General features: G+C 35.0%; 1 protein-coding gene across 2 annotated transcripts in view; it reads right to left on the bottom strand.

The window, feature by feature from the left end:
* The window catches only part of KLHL32 (kelch like family member 32), a 294,695-nt gene that overhangs the window by 120,251 nt on the left and 159,963 nt on the right, over positions 1–14,481 (bottom strand). The window lies entirely within an intron of this gene.

The following is a 14,481-nucleotide window of genomic DNA, read 5'->3' as shown; positions in this document are numbered from 1 at the left end:
TAATTCTGCTAGAAAAGAAATGATATATTGCTTAATCTATACATAAAGAGGAAACAATGGTTTCTGTTTACATTTACACTAATAAACTGAGTTTTGACAGAATTTAATTAGTCCTAATCTCACTTGTAGAATGTGAAAATCTAAACTCACCACCAATCATTACTTTTCAGTCAGATGTAAAAGTTATTTAAGAACAACACAAACATTTACATAATTTATCACTACAGCACTCCTCTAAGTAGCATGGAGATGACCATGAGTTCTAGAAGAATATACCAGAGCTTCACAAGCTCTGATAGATTCTATCATTTGAGTATGGACACAGTGACAGACTGAGTCTGCCGTCCAGGGACCAGCCTAGCCAATAGTGGAAAAGCTTTTCATCAGGAGGATAGCTACTAGATGATCAAGTATTTGGCCAAAAAAAAGAAAAACACAAGATAGGCCTTTGTCTTGGGTTGCCCCTTCCATGTCTGCATGATAATGACAGAATGTTGGGAAAAGATAGTCAAATGATAATTTTTAGTTCATCTATAAATATTAACTGTTAATGCTCTAAATGTGACATCCTAATCCAATAACCAACGAGTTGATATGATGCAGTGGAAGGAGCACTGAACTTGCAGCACTGAATCTGACAAGAGTTCAGATCCTAAGTTTCCTACTTACTGTGTGGCACTTACTGTCTTTGGGCAAGTCACTAAATTACTCTAGGCTTCAGTTTTCTTACCTGTAAAATGTGAGGGTTGGGCTAGAGGTCCTATAAAATCCCTTCCAGCTCTAAATCTATAATCTTAAAACAACATTTTCTGGTTACTGATATCAAATTAGACATAACATGCTTAGGAAGATGTTTGTTTTCCAAAGGTGTTCACCCCTATCATGGCGGATTTCCAGGGAAGAGTTCAAATCTAAGTGGAATTCCTCATAGATAGTGAATTCCTCCAGGTACTCCTGTTTGTGGATGACATTATGTTCATTTTATCAAATGCAGGAATGTCTCATAATCTCTTCAATGATATCTATAATCATTCAAAAGAATTTTAGTCATAATTCATACAGGAAAAAACCAAGTGGCTGAAGAATGCCTACTATCCAGACAACAATATTAAGTTTTATGGACAGCACTTAGTGCTGGTCTCTCAGCATATTTATCTTGCAAAGATGCTGTACTAGACCAAAAATTAAACAAGAGAAAAGAAGGAGGCAAGAGTGCATTTGGGAAACTGCACAGCTCTTTCAACAACTCCAACATCATCTCTGAAATAAAAACCTATTTTAACATCATCACTGCCTTCTGGTAATCCAAGATGACTGCAAATTATGGAAGAGCACAATATCTACAGAATCAAAATTAAGAGTCACCAAAGGGAAATATATGTTGGGTGAAAAAAAAAGCCATGTTACTAAAGGTGAAGGGCCTACAACAAGTGATGTTAAATACATCACTGAAGAGAGAGGTATGACTAGAAAAGGAGGAAGATGCATCCTGTTGTGAAAACAAAGGATAACAGACTCAGAGCCTACATGCTACAATGGTCCCCATATATTGAAGAGATGTAGAAGTCTTCCAACATGTTGGCCAGAGCTCTCAGGGAGGACTTGCAGGAAGACATGGACAAGATTCACACAGAAAAAGAGGAGCAGTGAGTGGTTTGTGATCTGTACCACTGGAGGTAATGCCTGCATCAGTATGATGACAGATCCATTCAGGAACTGAAGGACATCAGTATCATCATCTGAGTTCTTATTTTCATAACGTATATGATGTTTCCTCTGGTTTGGCTTTATGCCAAAAGAAACAAACTTTTATTTTTTAAAAACACATTTGGGAGTTTTTATGGAAATAAATTTTAGAGATAACATTATTGCTTTGCCCTGAAGAAGAGATGAAAAAAAAATGCCGTTTCCACTTTTCTTTGCAGAGGTAGAAGATGAAGGTTAAGGAACACCCCATTAGATTCAGCTGATAGATTGGTTAGGTTTGCGGAACTGCTTTTTTCTTTTTTAGTCTTTGTGATAGTGGATAGGTCTCTGGGTAGCAGAGAAAGGAAGGACTATTTGTTACAAAAGTTGATGAAAAATCAATAAATTTTTTAAAAGAAATGTTATTAAATAGGCATTTTTAAAAGGAACAGGCCTGATTTTTTGTGTAATATTGGATAGAAGAGGGACTTTACTCCTTTCTGTACAAGTATAAAAGTCTTACGGTAAAATCCTAAATATATTTCCTCTTTTTCTTTAGTTAAATCTTATAGAATATGAAACTGAACTCTCAGCCCCATCTTACCCACTTTTACACATGAAATCAATGACTTAAAAATACTATGTCCACCAAGTCAGAACAGCATGGAAAAACAGGGTCCCCACAGAATCCTGCCTACATCGATTCTTCATTTTCTAAGGATGTAGTTTTAGAAAGCAGGAAGGGAAGTTAGACTCTTAGCTAATTTCAGCATTTGGTAAAAAGACAAGGCAACAAATATTATCAAGTACTATGTGCCAGTCACTGTGCTTTTTAAAAAATTTATTTATTTTATTTTGAATTTATGAAATAAGTCAAGCATTTCTAGAACAGTAGAATTAAAATAGATTACACATGAAACTATTACATATAACTTGCTATTCCTTTTAAATATATAAAAGTTATCACATAACTTTCTTTTTTTTCTTTGCCCAACCTGCACTAGAAATGGCTACTATTAGACACAAATATGTACATATATATATGTGTGTATATATATATATATATATGCACATATGTAAAATCATTCTACACGTCTATTTATCAGTTCTTCCTCTGGATACAGATAGCATCTTCCTCCACAGGTCCTTTGTCGTTAATTTGGGTATTTGTAATAGCAAAATGACTTAGTCACTGTACTTAAAGAAATAAACTCAATGGAATAATCATCTTCCTTCATATGTCCCTCGTTATTAGTTTGGGTATTTATAATAGTTAAAACTACTTAGACGCTATGCTTAAAGGAATAAACTAAAAGTCTTATATAAGCAGAATTGCTGGATTAAAAAAAGTAAAAAAATTAACTTTATTGCATATTTAAAAGGAATAGTAAATTGTACATAATAGATTAGCAGTTTAGCAGTTTTCATGTACAATCATCTTTTTTATCATATTATGTTATGGAAATACTTGTTTTATCCATAAATTAAAAATGAAATAAATAAAAATAGGAAAGAAATAAGTAAAATATACAAAGCATATACTGTTAACCCTGTGGACACTGATCATACAATCAGAGCATCACAGAGTTAGGACTGGAAGGCGACCCCTAAGGCTATGTACTTTAATCCCCTCACTTTGCATATGAGAAAAATCAGAGGCCTCTGAAAGTTAAGTGATTTGTCCAAGGTCACATTGATGGACCAGAGGTGGGATTTGAAGCTAGTTTCTCTAATTCCAAAGCCAGTGTTTTGTATTCTGTCTCTTTTCTATCCAGTCATAAGTCAGAGTCTGGATTTTGCTAATACCTCAAGAAGAGAGGGTTTTGACTGATGTACAGAAATGCAATGTAGTTTCCCAATCACAGGAGGTAGAAGGCTCTATATTCCTACAGAGGAAGAATGGCCTAAGGCACAGGATAGGGAATAGATGGATTAGAAAGGTGAGTCTTACTCTTCAAATCCTGTCAGTTTTTTCATTTCACAAAAGTAGCATTCATGATAATCTCCAAGGCTTGGTAATGCCAAACACAAAGACCAGTAACACAGAAAGACAAGATGAGTGTTATATAGTCTGGGTAATATGTCCAGCAGTCTTACTTTGAGGGAACATTCAATCACTTCAGAAATAGCATGTGAGATTTTTTGCTTTTTGTTTTTTCCTCAAGATCTTTATTTATAAATCAGTTTCTTCAAAGGATACTTTAGTCAAGGACCATCTCGGTCATTTTCAATAAAAGTAGTATTAAGTCTTTTTCAAAGATGAACTGAGGCCAAAGGATAGAGCATTAGACTTGGTGTTAAGGAGACCTAAGTTAAAATTCTACCTCTGACACTATATGACACTGAGCAACATACCTAATCCCTTTCAGACTCAGTTTCTTTATCTGTAAAATAGGTATGATAATAAGAGTACCTATATCACAGGGTTGTTGTGAAGATCAAATGAGATAACACATGTAAAATGTTTCATGTAACTATTCTATTCTCTTTTCTTAAATTGTTGGATAAAACAAGTCCCGTTCCCTTGCGTAATATGAACATGGATAGGATGCCAGTCACTCATTAGCACCAGTGTCATGTGTATTAAAGGAAAATCTCATTATTCTTAAATATTTTCCTGAGGATTTCCACTGAGGGAGAATACAAACAGAAGGTCAAGTTTAGATAAGATTAACAACAAGAGGATGCTCTCCAATGGCTTCTTCATGGAATGGACAAAAAGATGGGAGTGGGTAGAAGAAAAGAATTCAAAATACAGGATTTAGTAAATGTATCTGGAGCAAGTGAAGGCAAAATGCAAGACAGCCTTTTGAAGGTAACCCACTAGTTAATGTGTGAACTGTGAAAAATCACCCACTTTAGATGGGACTCAATTTTTATTTCCTCATTTTTTTGCAGCACAGGAGTATTTCCTCATATTCATGTACCATAATTCATTCAGCCTTTCTTTAATGGATGAGCATCTCTTTAGTTTCCAGGGTTTTTTGTTTGTTTGTTTTTTGCCTGCCACAAAAAAGAGCTGCTATAAGTATTTTTATACACATAGAAACTTTTCCTTTTTTTTTCATCTTTTCTGAGTGTAGACCTAGCATGGTATAGATGGGTCAAAGGGTATGCGCTATTTAATAACTGTTTATGTATAATTCCAAAATGCCTTCCAGAATGGTTGTTCCACTTAACAGGCCTACCAAAAGTGCATCAATATTACTTTTCTCGTGGCTCCTCCAACACCTGTCATTTTCCTTTTTCTTGATAATTTTTGCTAATCTGATAAATGTGAGGTATTATCCCAGAATTGCTTTAATTTGCACTTTGCTAATTAATAGTGATATGGATCATTTTTTTTCTTATGGCTACATGTAATTGGAATTTCTTCATTTAAGAACTGTTTTTTCTTATCTGCAGATCATTTACCAAATGGGAAATGGCTCTTATTCTTATAATTTTAATCTATTCCTTATATATCTTAGAAATTATAATTTTATTAGAGAAAATTGCTGCAATGATTTTTCCCAGATGTTTATCTTTTAATCTTAGCTTTATTGGATTTGTTTGTACACAGACTTTTAAACTTAATACAAAATTGTTATTTTAACTTAAGTGATCTTCTCTATTCCTTGTTTGGTCATGAATTTTTCTTCTAATTACAAATCTGATAGCTATGGGTAGGTTCCAATTAATGCAAATAATGAACTCCATGAAGTGGTAGCATTATTTGAATTTGCAATATTCCAAGTTATACTTACATGTAAAATATAGCAATTGGTTCCAGCACAATAGAAATATGCAAGTAAAAATATTTTAAAATAAAATGTTATCCACTTATTAAAGTGATATAATAGCCGAGGATACAAAAAAGAGGTTTTTTCCCCTAATTCAAGTTAATTAGAAAGTAACAGAGAGTTATAGAAAACTATAGCAATTTTACAAAACTACACAAAGTATAAAGAATAGAATGTCATACCTAAAAATAAGCCTATGCTGATATGAGAAAAACACTGTTATTGTCATTTAAAATATTTTAGCAACATAAATTTCTAAAATCTTACCTTTCTTTGAATCTTCACATATATGCTGCTAAGTACAGAAAGCTTTATCCAATGAATTTGAATGCTCACATTCTTATACAATGAACCAACTACAGTTGAATAACCTGAGACATTATCTAAAATTAATAATGTTTTAAATGGGATATTGTTGTCTTAGCAATATTTTTCAATTACTGAGCTAAAATAACTTGAAAACCAGTCTTTGAAAACACCCATGAAGTCACCTTCAAAATGACCTTTAAAGTCACCCATGCTTTCTTATTGAACTGCCAAAGAACTGGAAGAGATTGTTGATTATAGCCCCTCAGAACACAAGGATTTTGAGACCAAGAAACAATGACTGGTTTTAGTTTAAAATCCCCTTTTCCATTACCTTCCAATCTAGGTTGAATTTTTTCTTTGTTAGAAATGTAAGTTTTGGAAGGTATTCTTTTTGAGAATAAGTCTGTTTCATCCACAATAAAACTATATTGATCAGCATATCCATCTTCTATCATTTTCTTCAAAACAGGATATTTGGAAGCCAAGTCCTCATCAGCACTGGCCACTTCTCAGGTAATTTTAACATCATGCAACTGAACTCAATATTTAAAGTCAATAAACAACAAATGCTTACAGTAAAAGTTTTCACTATCCATTTCATTTCCATTTTCTTTCACTGCCTTAAATAAATTTGAAGTTTTGTCTAAATGGCTACTCTGCTAAGAGGAAGGAATTTTTCACAAAGATGCTTCATTTACACCACTGTAACACTTCTATAGCTTGTAATTGTTGCAAAATACAAAAATACTGATGCACCCTGCCCCTTTGTTTTATTTCACCTGCATAATTTACAATATTTTGTACCATAGATTAAGGCATTCTAACCTCTTATCCTAATTTTAGTTACCATGACTACATTCATGTCATTCATGTCTTTTTTCCTAATGAAATAACAAGTCTCTTCTTTTTCACAATGACAGTGTTGCCATCTTAAGTATTCTTCCTTTTGCGCATTTTGCTAAAGGCTCATTAAAAGATTAACACAATTTTTGTAATATTGTACTCAGCAACAAATCACAGCCATACACAATGAAAGGTTAAGTACAGACTGACTACTTAGCAACATCTTAAAACCTTCAACTAGCTTGCATGCACTATATTAACTGAATTTTGACTCATATGAAATGCAACCTGGTATCATTTTACACTTTTTACTAAGTTGAATTTTTTGTTATTCGAGCTCATATTAATCACAGACTAGCTATAATTTTCCCATGTTTCTCTGATTTGTTTATGATGTGACCTTTTATATATGAGTCACAAATCCATTTGGAGCTTATGTTGATATATATTGCAAGGTGTTGTTCCAAATCTAATTTCTTCCATGCTACTGTCCAATATTTCCCAGGAGTTTTTGTCAAATAGTAAGTCCCTATCCCAGTTGTTGGGCTCTTGGTACTTATCAAATACTAAGATACTAGATTTATTTACTTCTATATATTGTATACCCTATCTCTTTTACAGCTAGATCTCTATTTTTTAACAGATACCAAATTGTTTTTACTGCTTTGAAGTATAGTTTAATATCTGGCATTGTTAGACTTCCTTCATTACTACTTTTTCTCATTATTTTGCTTGAGAATCTTGGCATTTTTGCCTCTATATGACTTTTGTTACTTTTCCTAGTTCTATAATGTACTCTTTTGGAAGCCTGATTAATACAACAACAAACAAGTACATTAATTTAGGCAGTATCGCTATATTTACTATCTTCTATTTACTATATTGACTTGATCTACCCATAAGCAATCACTAATTTTTCCAGTTATTTAGGTCTATATTTCTGTATATGGGCAGCTAGGCAGTACAGTGGATAAAGCACTGAAGTCAAAAAGGCTCATCCTAGTGAGTTCAAATCCAGCCTCAGATACTTACTAGCCATGTGACCCTGGGTAAGTCACTTAATCCTGCTTGCCTCAGTTCCTTAACTGTCGAAGGAGCTGGAGAAGCAAATGGCAAGCTACTCCAGTATCTTTGCCAAGAAAACTCCAAATGGGGTTACAAAGAATAGGACATGACAAAACGACCGAACAATGTATTTCTGTATATAGTGTATATTTTGTAATTATATTCACATGGTTCTTGTATATATCTTGGTAAACAGATTTTGAAGTATTTTATATATTTTATATAAGTATATTTAATATATTTAATACATTAAAATGTTGTATATTTCATATATTCTATCATAATTTTACATATTACATATGTAATAGTTATTTTAAATGCAATTTTTATTTTCTATATCTTCCTGCTAAGTTTTGTTAATATTATATAGAAATGCTAATGATTTGTGTGGATTTATTTTATATCCTAAAAGTTTGCTGAATATGCTAATTCTTTCATTTCGTTTTCAGTTGACCCTTTAGGATCACCATCACATCATCTGCAAAAAGTGATAATTTTGCTTCTTCTTTACCTATATTTATTTTCTCAATTTCTTTCTCTTGTTTTATTGCTATACCCAGCATTTCTAGTACTGTACTATGTCAAATAGAAATGGTAACAATGGGAATCCTTGTTTCACCTTGATTTTACTAGAAAGAATTATAGCTTATTTCTATTACATATAGCTTATTTCTATTACATATAGCTGTTACTATTGGTTTTAGATATATACTATTTAACATTTTAAGGAAAGGTTAATTTATTCCCATGTTTTCTAATGTTTTTGGCATCCTCTGATATATCCAATTTTTTATTTTGTTATTAACATGCTTAATTAAGTTTACAGTTTTCCTAATATTAAACTAATACTGAATTCCTAGTATGAATCCACCCTAGACATAGTGTATAATATTCATGAATTACTGTTTTAACTTTTCTGTTAATTTTTTTTAAAATCTTTGCATTGGTGCTCATATAGTTTCTGAATCACTAATAAATACATTAAACAGTTTAGGGCCAAAGAAAATCTCTGAGGCTTTCCACTGGAGACTTCTCTCCAAGTCATCATGGATCCATTCATGACAACTACTGAGATACAGTCATTCAAGCTGTTCAGAGTCCATCCAACTATATTCAAACAGAATGTAAGGCATTAATTTCACACCTAAAAGACTATCACAATTTCAGATCTGTAAATTGCCATGTATGTGACTTCGCTTGTCTCCTCGGGGCTTAGCACAGTTAAATGCTTGTTGACTGACAGCATGGCTGGTATGACCTTCATATAACAAGAACCTAAATTTTCAGAAGGGCAAACAAAAGAGATGCAATGCGGTAGAGTGGAATAAACTTTGGATTAAGAATCACAGGACCTGACTTGGACTCCAACTCTGCCTTTTATTACCTGTGTAACTTCCCAGAACTCAGTTTTGTCATGAATAAAATGAAGGGGGTAGGACTACATGTCCTCTATGGTCCTTTCCAGCTCTATATTTATGATTTTATGAAAAGGTACAAGGATTACAGGGGAAAAAAACTTCATCCAAAAGTTCAAAAGAATTAGTAACAGGAATTGGATGAGGCTTTGATATAATTATTATGATAGATTCATCTAACCTCAAAGTTGATTCTGTCTTAGCAAGATATTTTCATGAAAGCACTATAATTAATGAGAAAGTTCTTGTGCTTTGCATCACTTTGCAGGTTGACACAAGTGATTAATTAAAGGATTATGTTTTCCTTGCCCTGAACCATGGCTGACTTATCAATAAGAGTTGTGACGTGTAATTAAATGAAAGTTACTCCAAAGGTATAAAGATAGAGGTTTCCTTTCCCAGAAAATGGGGAAGAATGCATGCATGACACAGATGCAAGACAAGTGAATTAATAACCTGTCTGATATTCCTCCAGTTCAGGGGAGGGGAGGAGAAGATATGATTATTTTTAATAGTCAAAGTTTTTAATATTTATTCAAGATAGTGGTGACAATGAAACAATTTTGCGATTTTTAACAGAAGTAGGACACACATAAGACTTGTGAGATTTATGTCTGTTTTTTGAAAGAATGCCTATGATGTTTCAATCAGTATATAAGCATTTTTTAAATTTCACTTTGGTGCTCTTATAGGTATCTAACTTCAACCATACCAGTACCACCTCCAAATCTGAAACTATCAAGTGTTTACTGTATACAAAGCACTATATTTGATGCTGAAAACAGAGAAAAATCAGAGTCCTTCCTCTCAATGAGCTTACATTTTTTGAAGACAACATATATATGGATATATGTGTGTATGTGTGTGTGTGTATAATATGCATACATATGTATATATATATATACACATACATATATATATACATACACACACACAGACATAGATTAGACATAGGACAATCAGAAACAATAGAGTCCAATAAACCTAGTGTTTAATAAATTGGAAAACATAAATCACTTAGGAAAGAACTCTCTATTTGATAAAAACTGCTAGAAAAACTGAAGAGTAGTCTGGAAGAAATTAGACTTAGACCAACATCTTATACCATATTCCACAACAAAGTGAAAATTGATGCAAGATCTGTATGTTAAAGATAGTACCATAAAAAAATTAGAAGAAAAGCAGATTATATACCTTCCAAAGCCATAGGCATGATATTTGTTCTTAACTTAACCAGGAACTGGAGAGGCAACTACAAAAGATAAAATGGTAAGTTCTTATTACATAAAGCTAAAAAGCTTCTGCATAAACAAAATTAATTTTTCTAGGTTAAGATGGGAAAGGACCGAATGGGAAGAAAATAATCTTTGTACAAAATTCCTCAGTTAAGATTGTGGTATTTATTATATATAAACAAAATATATTTGCATATCTACATATCTCTAAATCTTTATAGCTACATCTGACACAAAATCCATTCCCCAACAGATGAGCGGAGAAAGAACGTGAACAGTTCTCAAAAGAACTGCAAGCTATTAACCATTTGAAAGTGTGACAAATTACTGCTAGTAACAGAAATGCAAATCAAAACAACCCTTAAATTTTATCTCATAACCAGAAAATTTACAAACATGACAAAAGATGAGAATTGTCAATGTTGAAGGTATTGTGGGAACGCAGGCACACTAGTGAATTGTTGGTGGAGCTGTGAATCTGTACAACCATTTTGGAAAGCAATTTGGAATTATGCAAAGTGTCTATACCTTTATATTCAGATATTACAATACCACGCTTACACCTCAAGGATCTCACTGATAAAAAAAAAAGTATATTCTCACATACACCAAATTATTTATAGCAAGACTTTTACTGTAGTGGCAAAGAATTGGAAACAAAGTAGAATCCCATTGATAGGGAAATGGCTAAACAAGTTGCGGTACATGAATATAATAGGATGTCACTATTCTGTAAGAAATGATTAATAAGATGAAGACAGAGAAATATGGAAATATTTACACAATCTGATATAGAGGATGAATCAAGCAGAGCCAAGGAGACAATATATATCACGGTTACAACAATGCAAATGAAAAGACCAACCACAAAACAATCAAAAGTGAATACTAGGGGCAGCTAGGCGGCGCAGTGGATAGAGCACCGGCCCTGGATTCAGGAGGACCTGAGTTCAAATCCAGCCTCAGACACGTAACAGTAGCTGTGTGACTCTGGGCAAGTCACTTAACCCCACTGCCTAGCCAAAAAAAAAAGCGAATACTGCAAAACCACAAAGAACAGAAAGAAGACATCCCTAAACAACTCCATTATAGAGTTGGAGGTCCATGGGTGTGGTATTTTTTCAATGTATTGATTAGTTTTGCTCATCTTTTTCTCTTCTTCTTTATTTTTATTGTTGGTTATATGGAATGGCTCTGTAGGAGGGGCAAGGGAAAGAAATTAAGGGAAAATACAATGTAGTTTAAAGAGGAGGACACAAATATATGACAGAGGTGGGGTGGGAATGGATTCAGGGAATGTTTCATGTAGAAAATGGTGCTTGAACTGAGTCTTAAAAAGAAGTAAATCATTCTTTTAGGCAGAAGTGACTGCATGGACAGTAAGTAAAAAGGCATGGGGATAGGAGATGGAGTGGCCTATGTAAGGAACAGAAGGCCAATTTGGCTAGACCTTATAGTGTGGGAAGGGGAATGATATATAACAAAGCAAGAAAGACAGGGTGTAACCAGATTTTAAAGGGTTTTAAAAACTGGACAGAAGAATACAAACCCATTTTGTTAGGGAGGGAGGGAGAAAAGGATGAAGGGAAGGGAATTGAGCACTTTGTGGCAGGAACTATACTAACAGCTGGGTATACAAACACAAACAACAAGACAGTTTCTGTCCTCAAGGAGTTCACATTCCAATCAGGGAAGACAATACATTGTTCATTCTGCGCTTTCCAGAGAAGACCAACAACATCACAACATGAGTAATGTCTTGACTTGCTCATGAACTGTTACTTAAGTGAGTCACAGCTGCACAAAGTCATCAGCCTCACTCTCTCTTCCAGCGGCAAGACAAAAGTCTGGATGACTGGCAACAGCCCAGAATGCAGTGGATGACCTTGGCATATTCTACATCTGACCACGCTCTAAGAGCTTCACAGCACCTGCTTCAGCCCCCTTCATGGCCTTTGAAACAAACTGTTCTCATCTGGCCATCCTGTCAGGAGAAGTCTTCACACACTTAGAGTAGACATACCTCTAGCTCACTAACAGGGTTGAAGCCTGCTGGCTACCCTCAACCTGGTTTAGCTTAGATGATTTACTGGGGTGTGGCCACTGCACATGCTACAGCTTCTTGGAGTCACAGGAGGGATGGGTGACAAGCGGACACCAAAGGTAGGTGAGCAGCCCTAAAAAGGGCTCAGAAAGCTCTCTCACCAGATTGCTAGCCCTCCTTGACTTGCACATAAAAGAAAGTTTAAAAGTAAGAGGGTTGAGGACGTTGTTTTTAGAAGTCCAGAAAGTCTGGGGAAGAGTCTGGAAGCCTGAAGCATGGCAAGCCAAGGAGCCTCCACAAAATGGAATTTCTAGGAGGAATTCACCAATGGGAGAAGCCTGGAGGAGGTATACTCCAGAGTGAGAGAGTCTCAGGAGTAGTTAAAAGTTCCAGGGCAAGGAGGTTTCAGGTGCAGAGGGAAGTTCCAAGATAAGGTAGAGACTTTGAAATCCAGAAAATCAGAAGTAGGACCAGGAAGCAACAGGGAGCCATCTGGAGTTTAATCAATAGGACAGTAAAAATGGTCAGACCTGAGCTGAAAGAAAATCACTTTAGCAACTGTGTGGAGAACAGATTGCAGTGGGAATAGGCCTGGAGCAGGGCAGCCAATTAGTAGGCCACTGCAACAGTCCATTCCTTCCAAAACTTCTCATCATTGTCCATGTCTTTTCACTAATCCTCCATATTGGATCTAGCCAACACACTATAAATTTTTTTGTTCTTTTAGTATGTCAGGGTACCACGACATCAATTATCCCTCATTTTCACTTTATGATAAGCCCACTACTTTTTCTGTTCATATATGACCTAGATAATATCTTTAATGTTCTTCTTATATACAATTATTATAGATAACTTACTGAGTAATTTACTATCTGTACCTTTCCTTTTGTTTGTCTGAGCCTGAGGATAAACCTAGGAACCTCTCCTTGCTGGTCTCTTCAGACCCACTCATACCCTTCTATATAAACTGTCTTGATGTTTAATAGGGTTCAAGCAAGCACTGGCATACTTGTGATGGGGAAGGGTTCAAGTTTTGAAGCCTGAGTTGATATTTCTTCCATCACAGCAAAACACTTGTACCTCTTACAAGTCTTTCATGCGGGATACAAAGTAAACCCATAAAAGTCAACAGTTCTATTTAACAAAAACAAAATCCAGAAAGGAATAACAGAAAGGGAAGTTCTAATCAAAATAACTACAAAGTACATGAAAAGATCTGGAAGTTAATCTATCAACGCACATTCAATACCTGTATTGATATAATTACAAAATGTTATCTAAACAAATAAAGAACAACTTAGATAACTGGAGGGGTATTCAGTACTCATGGCTGGGCTGTGTCAATATAATACAAATGATAATACTATATAAATTAATTTAAAGATTGCATCCTATACCAATTAAACTACCAAAGTGAATACAGCGCTGGCCAATATAACTGAAAATTTATTTGAAGGAACAAAAAATAGATTATTAAGGGAAATAACTTTTAAAAAGGAATGAAAGGGCTCAGATTCTTAAAATCTAGCCACTGCTCAGATTCTTATAATCTAACCACTGCTGACCCATGTTCAGACTCCTTAAGAGTCTGCCCAATATGATGGATGTTCTAATAAACCTTGTCCTTGGCTGAAAGAAGGCTTGGGTTGAATTCTTTCGGGCAGGACCTGCGTGTTGTGATATTGGGGTCCCAGCACCCCTGAACCCCTAAACCACATCATTTTGGTGTCCCGTATGGGGAAACTGCCTAACCTCAAGTTCTTTTCCAGCCAAGACTTGAAGGTATGTAAGCCTCCCCCCTCCCCTCCTTTCTTGCTCTGCAGTTGGGGTCACTCTCCAAGCACCAAGGCTTGGAGGTGCTTTTCAGGTAGACGGTTAAGAGGCTGTCTTGCACTCAGCCTGATGCTCTCAGGCTCTCGGACCACTGGGTCGGTTCAAGGCCATGGACCTGGGTACACCTTCCGCAGCATAGAGGACAAGGATGGACGCCCTATCCAGAAGCATATCTGTTAATTCCCTCGGCACTAGGGAATTGGGGAAAACTGCAGTTGCTTTTTGGTTACCTGAGGCTTAATTACTCCCTTCCCTCTACGCCCCTG

The sequence above is a fragment of the Vombatus ursinus genome, unplaced genomic scaffold (assembly GCF_900497805.2).
Source record: "Vombatus ursinus unplaced genomic scaffold, bare-nosed wombat genome assembly UNPS02000582.1, whole genome shotgun sequence".
Lineage (NCBI taxonomy): Eukaryota > Metazoa > Chordata > Mammalia > Diprotodontia > Vombatidae > Vombatus > Vombatus ursinus.
This window is presented reverse-complemented; position numbering and strand designations above follow the sequence as displayed.